Source organism: Quercus robur, chromosome 11 (genome assembly GCF_932294415.1).
Source record: "Quercus robur chromosome 11, dhQueRobu3.1, whole genome shotgun sequence".
NCBI classification, from domain to species: Eukaryota; Viridiplantae; Streptophyta; class Magnoliopsida; order Fagales; family Fagaceae; genus Quercus; species Quercus robur.
The window spans coordinates 22,509,852-22,519,183 of record NC_065544.1 but is presented as its reverse complement, the minus strand read 5'-3'; the positions used below and the strand labels follow the sequence as shown (position 1 = coordinate 22,519,183).

Sequence of the window (9,332 nt, the reverse complement as noted above, 5' to 3'; positions counted from 1 at the left end):
TCAAATCGATATAAGTCTTCAGTAAGTTCTAGGTCATCGCAACCATCATTACGTACAATACCTGACATAGTAAATGAAGAAAAATATCAACTTCAAGATAAAAACATTGGTTTAAATGATTGGAATATTCCTAAATATCCAACCAAAGAAATATATAGATTACATTCAACAATAACTTAATATGGTATAGTCAGAATAAGTTTTGATGAGCAGAGATCAAGATCACTACTAATGAGAAAAGAAAGATCACATCATTCACGCACAACTTGTACCACACTTGTAAAAACAGAACCTTTAAGAAGAGATCAAGATTTAAAATTAAAAGGACTACAAATTGAATCACAAGTTTGTATACCATGCTACTCAGTAAACTTAAGATTGTTTGAAGAAGAAGAAGGACAAAACTCACCAATACAAAAAGGTCTAGAAGCATCTATAAATCCCTAATTTCCAACCATTCATAAAGAATTTAAATTCAACTTTAAAAAAGTTAAAAGATAAATTTGATTCAGAAGAAAATACAACAGAGAGAAAATTATAGAAATACACACAGTAAAGATCAGAAAAAAGAAATATTCACTAATGGAAAGAATTCATGAGTAAAATTCGGGAAGAAATAAAATTCTTTGATTATGTAGAAATTTTCTACGAAATGCACAAAAATCTAAATGTCATAACAAAAGTAAAATGGACAAAATAGTACAATACATAAAAATACACACGCACAACATTACAAAATATGGAATTTATTGCAATAAAAATGGGACTAGATTATATAAATATTTATAATGATCAGATGTTGCAGATGAGTCCGAGAGTGCAAGATCATTGAAAACTAGAAAGTCTTCTTCATTTGGTTCAAACATTTCCAGCTAAGAGAACTTCGGAAATCAATTTGTCCATATTTTGGTAAGAAGAACCTCTAGGTTTGGTAGCATTCTCTGCCTTTATCTTCCACTCCATTGCCTTCTTCTTCAATTCTTTTCCTTTCTCACCATCCATTAATTCTCTAACAAGTTTCTCCACTTCATCTCTTTGAACGTTATTATCTATCTCCATACCAATGCCCCACTCTACACAACAATATCGACAATTTGTCAGTTGTTCAGCAAAAAAAGGCCAAGAGATCATTGGAACTCCACAACACACACTCTCAAGCATTGAATTCCACCCGCTATGTGTTAAAAAACACCCTATTGACGGGTGCTTTAGGATTTGTTCTTGATGACACCAACTTGCTAACATGCCTCTATCTTTAGTTTTGGTAACAAATTCAGAAGGAACAATAGCTGAATTGCCTCCCACAAGATCAGACCTTATAATCCACAAGAAGGGTTTTTCACTATTTGCTAACCCCCAAGCAAACTCATTGACCTGGTGAGGCGTCATGGTAGTTATACTACCATAATTTACATATATTACCGAGTTGGGTTCTTTTGAATTTAACCATTCCACACAACCCGATTCTTCTTTCCATAGATTGGAACCTATTGATTTCAAGTTATCGTCCTTTATTTGATCAGCCAGCAACATAAGTGGTCCAACAGTGTATATACGAGGAAGCATGGAAGATAGAGCATCCAACACTTTTTGTTCAAATGGGTCAAATGTGTTCAAAATGATAGCTGAAGCTCTTAGAGCTCTCTCAGTTTCGCGGATTTTGAAGTTGAGCATGATGTCATTCTCATCTGTAGTTCTAACAAAACTTGGAAGATCCTTAAGACGAATATTTTTCATCCCGGGAATCCAATCGATTGTAGTTTCCAAGTATCCATTTGTTAGATAGCTCGTATCTGTAAATCACACCAAAGTAGGGTTGATCTTTGTGATTAGCCACTTCAATGTAATATATATATATATATATATATATATATATAAAAAGAAGTAGCATTCAATTTTTCAATATATATATATAAATAAATAAAGTAGAATTCAAGTTTTCAAACTTCATAATTTGAAGGCTATTATGAGTGTGACTGATATGCAGAAAATATTATTGCATCTCCCATGCACATATAGACTTCTCATTTGTATGTTTGATTGTAAGTTGAAGTTAACCTGTATGATAATTGGAAGTGATATTATTACCCAAAAAAGAAAAGAAAAATTGGATGTGACACATTAGTAATGCACACGAGAGAGATAGAAAAATATTATTGCATCTCCCATGCACATGTATACCTATATGCTCAACAAATCAAAATATACTATATGTCCACTAATTCCTAATGAGTCTTGTTAGTGGGTGATCTTAGGACAGTTGTTAATAAATCATTTTTAAAAATATAAAAAGCCATCAAAGAAATTAATTTTTTCTTCTTTTCACATAAAATGTTTAAAAAAATATATGCTAAACCATTGCTCTTGGAGTATTCATTAACTTTTCTCATTCCTATTTATGAGTTAACACTATCAATATATGATGATACAAAATAAGAGAAATGATCCAATGGAGTTAATTCCATACCATACCGATTGGTACAATCAAAATTCATCTATTGACGGGTGAATTGGTACAAAAAACCCTTGAATCGTACTGCTTAAAATATTGGACTATACTTAACATACCCTCAAATATCAGATATCTCCAAAAAATGAAAATCAAGTGGTACAAAAAACTTGAAGAAAAAAGAAGTTAGTGGTAGAAAGCTCACGTTGCCATTGTCGCTAGTTGTTTTCCCATGTTGTCAGTCACATCAAATCCAAGGGATTCAAATGAACCCCTAAGTTGGGAAAAAATTAATATTTTTAAAAATATTTTGCTTTGACCACCCTAAAAAAGTCCAACAATAAATCGATTCAACACCTACCTTTATCTTGCCATTTAAACAAATAGGGGAAAAAAAAAAAACCAATTTGATCTAAAATCAAGAAAAATAGCAAGCCAAACAAAAAAAAATTAGTAATTTATTGATCTTAAATCTCAGAAAAATTATGTGAGTAGAAAAGTGTAGAAACTAAGAGATAATTAAATGTGAAGTAGTGGGAGTGAGGCATAGGACAATGGAAAGTGAAGGCAAATTTTTTTTTTTTTTAAATGATTGTATTGTTGTGTTGAATTCTTAATAGAGTAATGTATAAGACAATAAAAAATTTTCTTAATGAATTACAAACACTAGGTTGTTAAAGTTTAGTTGAATTGAAATAAAAGAATAGAAAAGAGTAAAAATTAAAAAAATAAAAAATAAAAAATTAAAGTATTGTAAGAAATAAATATATTTAGGAATGTAAGCAATAATAATTAAAGAACATTTAACAACCATAATTAATTTTAGCAACAATAATTAATATCTTTATTATATTAAGAAACAATATGCCCAATAAACTCTTTTTTGAGGGTGATATGTCCAATAAACTTAAGTTTATCTTTTATTATTTAATTAATTAGTACTATGGATAAAGTTATGATAAGAAAATTATGTATACCACAAGATTCATCTTCTAAGATAACTCGTGTTAATTTGAAAATTCGTCCTTCAAATCATAGGTACTTACGAGAAAAAAAAAACTCATCTTATCATCTTAATAATCAAGATTAAATAAAAAAATATTTATGAAAAGGTCATTATCAATCTCTTCACCATGATATCAAATGACCCCCTAAAATAAAATTCTGAACCTCCACTGCATGTAATGTCCCATCCCCCTCCCCCTTCTTGCGCACCTCCTCCTCCTTCCCCCTCATGTTTTTTTTACAACTGCTTCTCTCTTCCTTCTGCCTCCTTCATTTTGACCAAGGTTGCACCTCTCTTGTTCTTTTTTTATTTTTATTTATTAAAAAGATGATTTATTTATAAACTAAGGAGCATTATTCCTTTTTCTTGAGTTGTGCGTGTGGCTCTTGTTTTCTATGTTCTGACATCTCATGTGAACTTATTCAAACAAATTAATTAAATGCATAACAATTGTCTTTAGAACAATGGTTAATAATCTATTTTAAGAAAATTTTAATATTACTTTTGTATAAAATGAAAAAAACTGTCAAGACATTAATTTTTTTTCCCCATAAAAACTTTCTTTGAATGGATTGTTAACCATTGTCCTAAAGGCATCAGTTAGCATTTTCCAATTTCAAATACATACTCCTTTATTAGCTACCACTCAATTTGTTTTTTTGTTTTGTTTTGTTTTGTTTTTTTTTTGAGAAGAGCCACTCATGATGTTAAGAAAGCAATTTTGTGTGTTTTTATTTAAAAAAAAAAATTAATATCATCTTTTTATTATTATTACCATTTAGTACATCAGGTTATTGCTTCATTATTATTATATTATTAATGGATTGATATTTGAGCAAGAAATCAACATATTTAGTGAAATATGCTTTTTAAATTTAAGGATTTTTATAGTCATTTTATAAATAATATATAGAGCGATAATTTTGAAATTGTATATTGATATTAGTATGTACCGAAATAATTTGTATTTCTAACTAATAAACTAAACTAGTTATCGGTACATACTATTAACTCCTTCGAATGGAGAAATTATATGGTTTTCATCCTTTTTTAAATATTTTAATTTTCTTTTCTTTCTTCAAAATAGAGATTCGTGATATTGAAAAAAAAAAAAAAATCAGTTTTAAAAATATATAATAAAAAAATACAAGGAATTTGAAGATTTGAATTATACCTTTGAGAGGTATTAAACATTTAAACCTCGTTCAACTAGATGGCGATAATGCATATAGCTCAAGAAGCCGCAAGCGCTAGGCGTCCAGAAAAGCACACACGGAATTCCAAACTTGTCAGCAGCATCAAGAGTGAAGGACATACAACCATCTGCGACAATACAGGTAACAGGAGGCACATTCGAAGACGAAGTGTCGTTGAGTTTGGAGATGAGGTTGCAAAGTGGGAGTAGGCAAGCCTTTGTGGTGGATTCAGCAAGAGCGATGATGTCTTGGCTGACATCTGCGTCTACTGGCGGGAGTCCATCGGTAATGGTTTCGAAGTGAAAGTCAGGCAAGCCATCAAGGGAGCTGGGACCCCTAGACCAGAGTAAACGTTTGTGGATATACTCTGTGTTTACAAAAGTTACGTGAAAGCCTTTATGGTGGAGGAGTTTGGCTAGCTTGAGCATTGGATTTATGTGGCCTTGAAGTGGTGCTGGGACGCAAACTACATGAGGTATAGTAGCTGTGGTAGTGGAACCCATCTCTCTCTCTCTCTCTCTCTCTGTAGAAACTAGAAAGGGTCAATCTAGGCCTTTTTATAAACAAACTGCCGAACATAATTTTTCACGCAAGTCATGTGACTATTGAATACGAAGATAAACAAAGGAGCAGGTAAATCTATAGTTGATACGACTAGAGTATAGCAAATTAGCAATCTAATTCAAAAATTTATTGCTGGACGACGAATGCACTGTTTTGAGATGTACGTTGGCCTAATCCCATTGAATAATATAACTTTGAGAGTTTTGTCCAAGAGTGCAATAAGGATTCAAGAAAGATTTCAAGCCAAAAATAAAAAATAAAAAAATAAAAAATTGAAGGGAGGATGATTTCTAAATAGACTATTACATTTATGTTCAACTTCCCATTAAAATAATGGTAACAATCTAATGCATTAGATATTGTGATATTACATTATGTAAGGGATCTTAGAATAAAATAATGTGCTAATCCACCATGACCAGTTGTCCAAAATATAATTTCAAAATGGATAAATAAAAGATAAAATCAAAATCAATCTAAGACTATTACAGCCGCAGCAACAAATTTCAACTATTTACTACGCAAGTTTTATTATATAAATACATTTGTGGTGGTCAGGCCCAAAACACAGTCCATCGCTAAGGCAAAATCTATGTAAGCGCTTGCAAAAATCGCATTTAATTTCAGCATTTAAATAAATAAAAAAAATCTTTAATTTCTTACTATTTAACTTTTTAATAACTTCACTCTTAAAAACTAATTTTATAATATATAACACATCATTTTACAATATCATTTCCATCAAAACTTTTATTTTATTTTTAACATTCTATTTAAATATTATTTCTTTATTATTTTTTATTTTCCTCTCTCTCTCTCTCTCTCTCCTCTGTCTCTCTATTTCTCAACCCAATTATTCTCAGCACCGCCGGCTACTGCATCCATCCACCCATACCCCAACCACCACATCCACCCATCATCGCCGCCACCAGCCACCAACAACCGGACCAAATCACCACCAATCACAGCAAGAAAAAAAGGAAAAAAACCCACAAACCACGGCCAAATCGGACCATAACCCACAGCCAAAAAAAACCCACAAACCAAATCAGACCACTACTCCTTCGATCCACGCTCCGACCCGTGCTCCATGGTTGACCACCAAGCTCTGTTTGAACATCAACGCCACCAAACCCAGATTGATTACCCTCTCCATAGTAATCCAACAAAGTCTCACCATCTCCATAGTAATTCAACAAAGAAATAACAAAAAGAAACAAAACCTAGAATGATTACCGAAGTCCGGTGAACGCCAAGCCGGAGCTTAATGAAACCCATTGACGGCCCGGAATGCCACTTCATCATCTCTGCATGGATTTCCGCCTCAGACATCTTCAACAAATCAGAAGGCCGGAGATCGGAGTCACCAAAGTCAAATCACAATCCCATATTTGAAGAAATTTCCCACCAGAGTCTCAAATTCTAGCTCAGTGACAAGTAGAGAGAAAGAGAGAAAAGATAGAGAGAGTGAGAGTGAGAAAGGAGTCTGAGTTTTAGTTTGAGGAGAGAGAGAATTAAAAGTATTAAAAAATCATAGCATTGTGCTACAGTGAGCTCTCATTTTTGTGAGCGCACTGTAGCAATATTGCAAAATTTTTAGCATATGCAATCTTTGATGGAGCATATTTTTGGGTTAGAAATGCTAAAAAAAAGCATCTTTTAGCATATACAATGCTTGATGGGAATGCTCTAATTTCATGTATGGTACTCATGTCAGTACTATCATGACTATAAGTGATTGAAATATAGACCGTTTCACATCTAAAGTATCAAATTATCTCCTTTCAAGAGTTTAGAAAATAATAGATATTGTTAATGATATAGTAGTTTTAATGATGTGGTAAATTATTATTAAAAAAGTACATTTTAGAAAATACACATAAGCCTAGGTCTTTCCTCAAATAAAACCCATTTCTATTTTTTTGATCTTACATTAATTTTCTTAGCAACCAAACAAACCTACTACTGAGTTTGTGTTCATGTAAACTGTTAGATTCACCACTACCTGGCAAGCTGTGGTACTTGCCGAAAATTATGGACAATTTGAAAGCAATTTGACCTTTGCATGTTTAACATAATAAAAATAACTAGCCTTATAGAATGTGCTATGCCCATGCTAACAGACTTTTAAATTTCTTTTTTTAATGTAAATTTTTTTGTTTATCCCATAAGATTTAAAATTTAACCATCACTAAAATAGACAGTGTGATGGATCATGCACAAAATAATGTACATTGAAATAGCATTGAAGTCATTATTTTGTGTACTCCTGTATATTCTGTATAACTTGATGATTGACAAACGGATAATCCAAATTAAAGAAATTCATAAATTTCAAATTGGGACGAATAAAATTATAATGTGCAAAGACAACAAGTTTCTTCCTCTATTCAGACTTGGATCCCTCTCCTAAGTTTGTCATTTAAAATTAACGTTGATACTGCTGTGGGGGCCCGCTTCTCTGCTATAGTTGCGGTGGCAAGAGACTGGAAAGAAGAGTTGGTATTCATTGGTAATATGAAAGTGAACACTACCCTCATTCTCCAGGCCAACGCAGGGGTCATTAAATGGGTCCTTTCCTTAGCTCCTGTCATGGGTAATGAGTGCAAGACTCCAAATTTTATGTACAGCTTTTCAATGATTTGGTCGAGACCCCTCTCCCTCTTCGAGGAACAGGTCTCTGTGCTCTGATTTGAGGAATCTTTTAATTGTTTTTTATAAAGTTTTTGTGAATTAGGCGCGTAGGATTTGTGATGCAGCAACTCACTCTTTAGGAAAATGGTCTCCAGCTTGTAATTATTTTGGCCTTTTTGTTCTTGGTAATTGCCCATTGTGTCTCTTCCATTATTTTGGAGGAGTCTGCAGGGCCTTGTAGTTGTCTTTACCCTTTTTTCTCAGTAAAGTTTTCTGTTCATCCCAAAAAAAAAAAAAAACTTTATTGAATAAAAAGATCTGTCAAAAGGTGTGGACAGAAATCAAAGTTTTTTGCCTATCAATTTTATACAAGACACTGTTAAAAGCCATTGAATACTTTTCTTTTTAGCCCATGATTATAGTGCAGCACATGGCTTGCCTGCCATAGGGTTGCTTTTTCAATAAAATTTTTCAAATCTTTATTTTCTTTAAATCTGAAACTTTTTTTTTTTTTTTTGAGAATTAAACCTGAAACTTCATTCAACTAAACATAAGAGTCTACAACAATGCAATTAATCTTACAAGCGTTGAAGATGACATTTGGGGCTTTAGCCTTATTACAACATAACTTGCTTTTGAGCCTAATAGCAAGCTTGGAGCAGTACTGTGGGTTGTAGAATAAAGATTACACTTATAGAAAGACTAGCTAAAATTATTACAAACAACAATTTTCAAATCATTCACATTCAATTTGTCCAATAACATTATTGTAATATAACGTACACCTAATTTAATCAATATTTAGACAATAAACCTTGGAAAAATGCATAAAATATTTTATAATGTTTATTTTTTTGATACAATATAATTTTAATTTAAATGTCAAAAGTTTCTATCATCTAGATTTAGTGTTTATGCATTTTCCAGTAAGGTATATATTTTCATCAATTACTTAAATAGCCAAGAGTGCAATGAGACCCAATACTAAAAAATGAATACCAAAATAACATTGAAGTCATTATTTAAGAAAAAGAAAAAGTGCTTGAGAAAGTAACACACTCTCTCTCTTATGGGGTTTTGTTCATTGTTTTTTGAGTTTTGTGTTTGATTTCTCAGAAAATATTGGAAAATATGTGTTGAGCTTTTTGTTTGATTGCATATAGGTGCCGAAAATCTGGGTTGGAGTTTTGTATTTGGTTTCAACTTATAAAAAAATCATGTTCAATGTCTATTTGTTTTGTAAATTTTTGGAGGATGTGTTTGTATTTTTGTGAATCTGAGTGATATATTTACAAGGTTAATGGAAGAAAAGAAAAGAAAAGAAAATAGCTTTTTTTTTTTTTTTGAGTTCTTCATGTAAAATTTAATTTTAAAAATTTGAAAGCATCAATATTTTGAACGTGAAGAACTCAAAAAAAAAAAAAAAAACTATTTTCTTTTCTTTTCTTACATTAACCTTGTAAATATATCACTCAGATTTACA

General features: G+C 31.7%; 1 pseudogene; it reads right to left on the bottom strand.

Annotated features, from left to right (window-relative positions):
• Positions 1-638: 638 nt before the first annotated feature.
• LOC126707274 (7-deoxyloganetin glucosyltransferase-like) lies at positions 639-5,459 on the bottom strand (annotated as a pseudogene).
• Between the last annotated feature and the right edge of the window lie 3,873 nt (positions 5,460-9,332).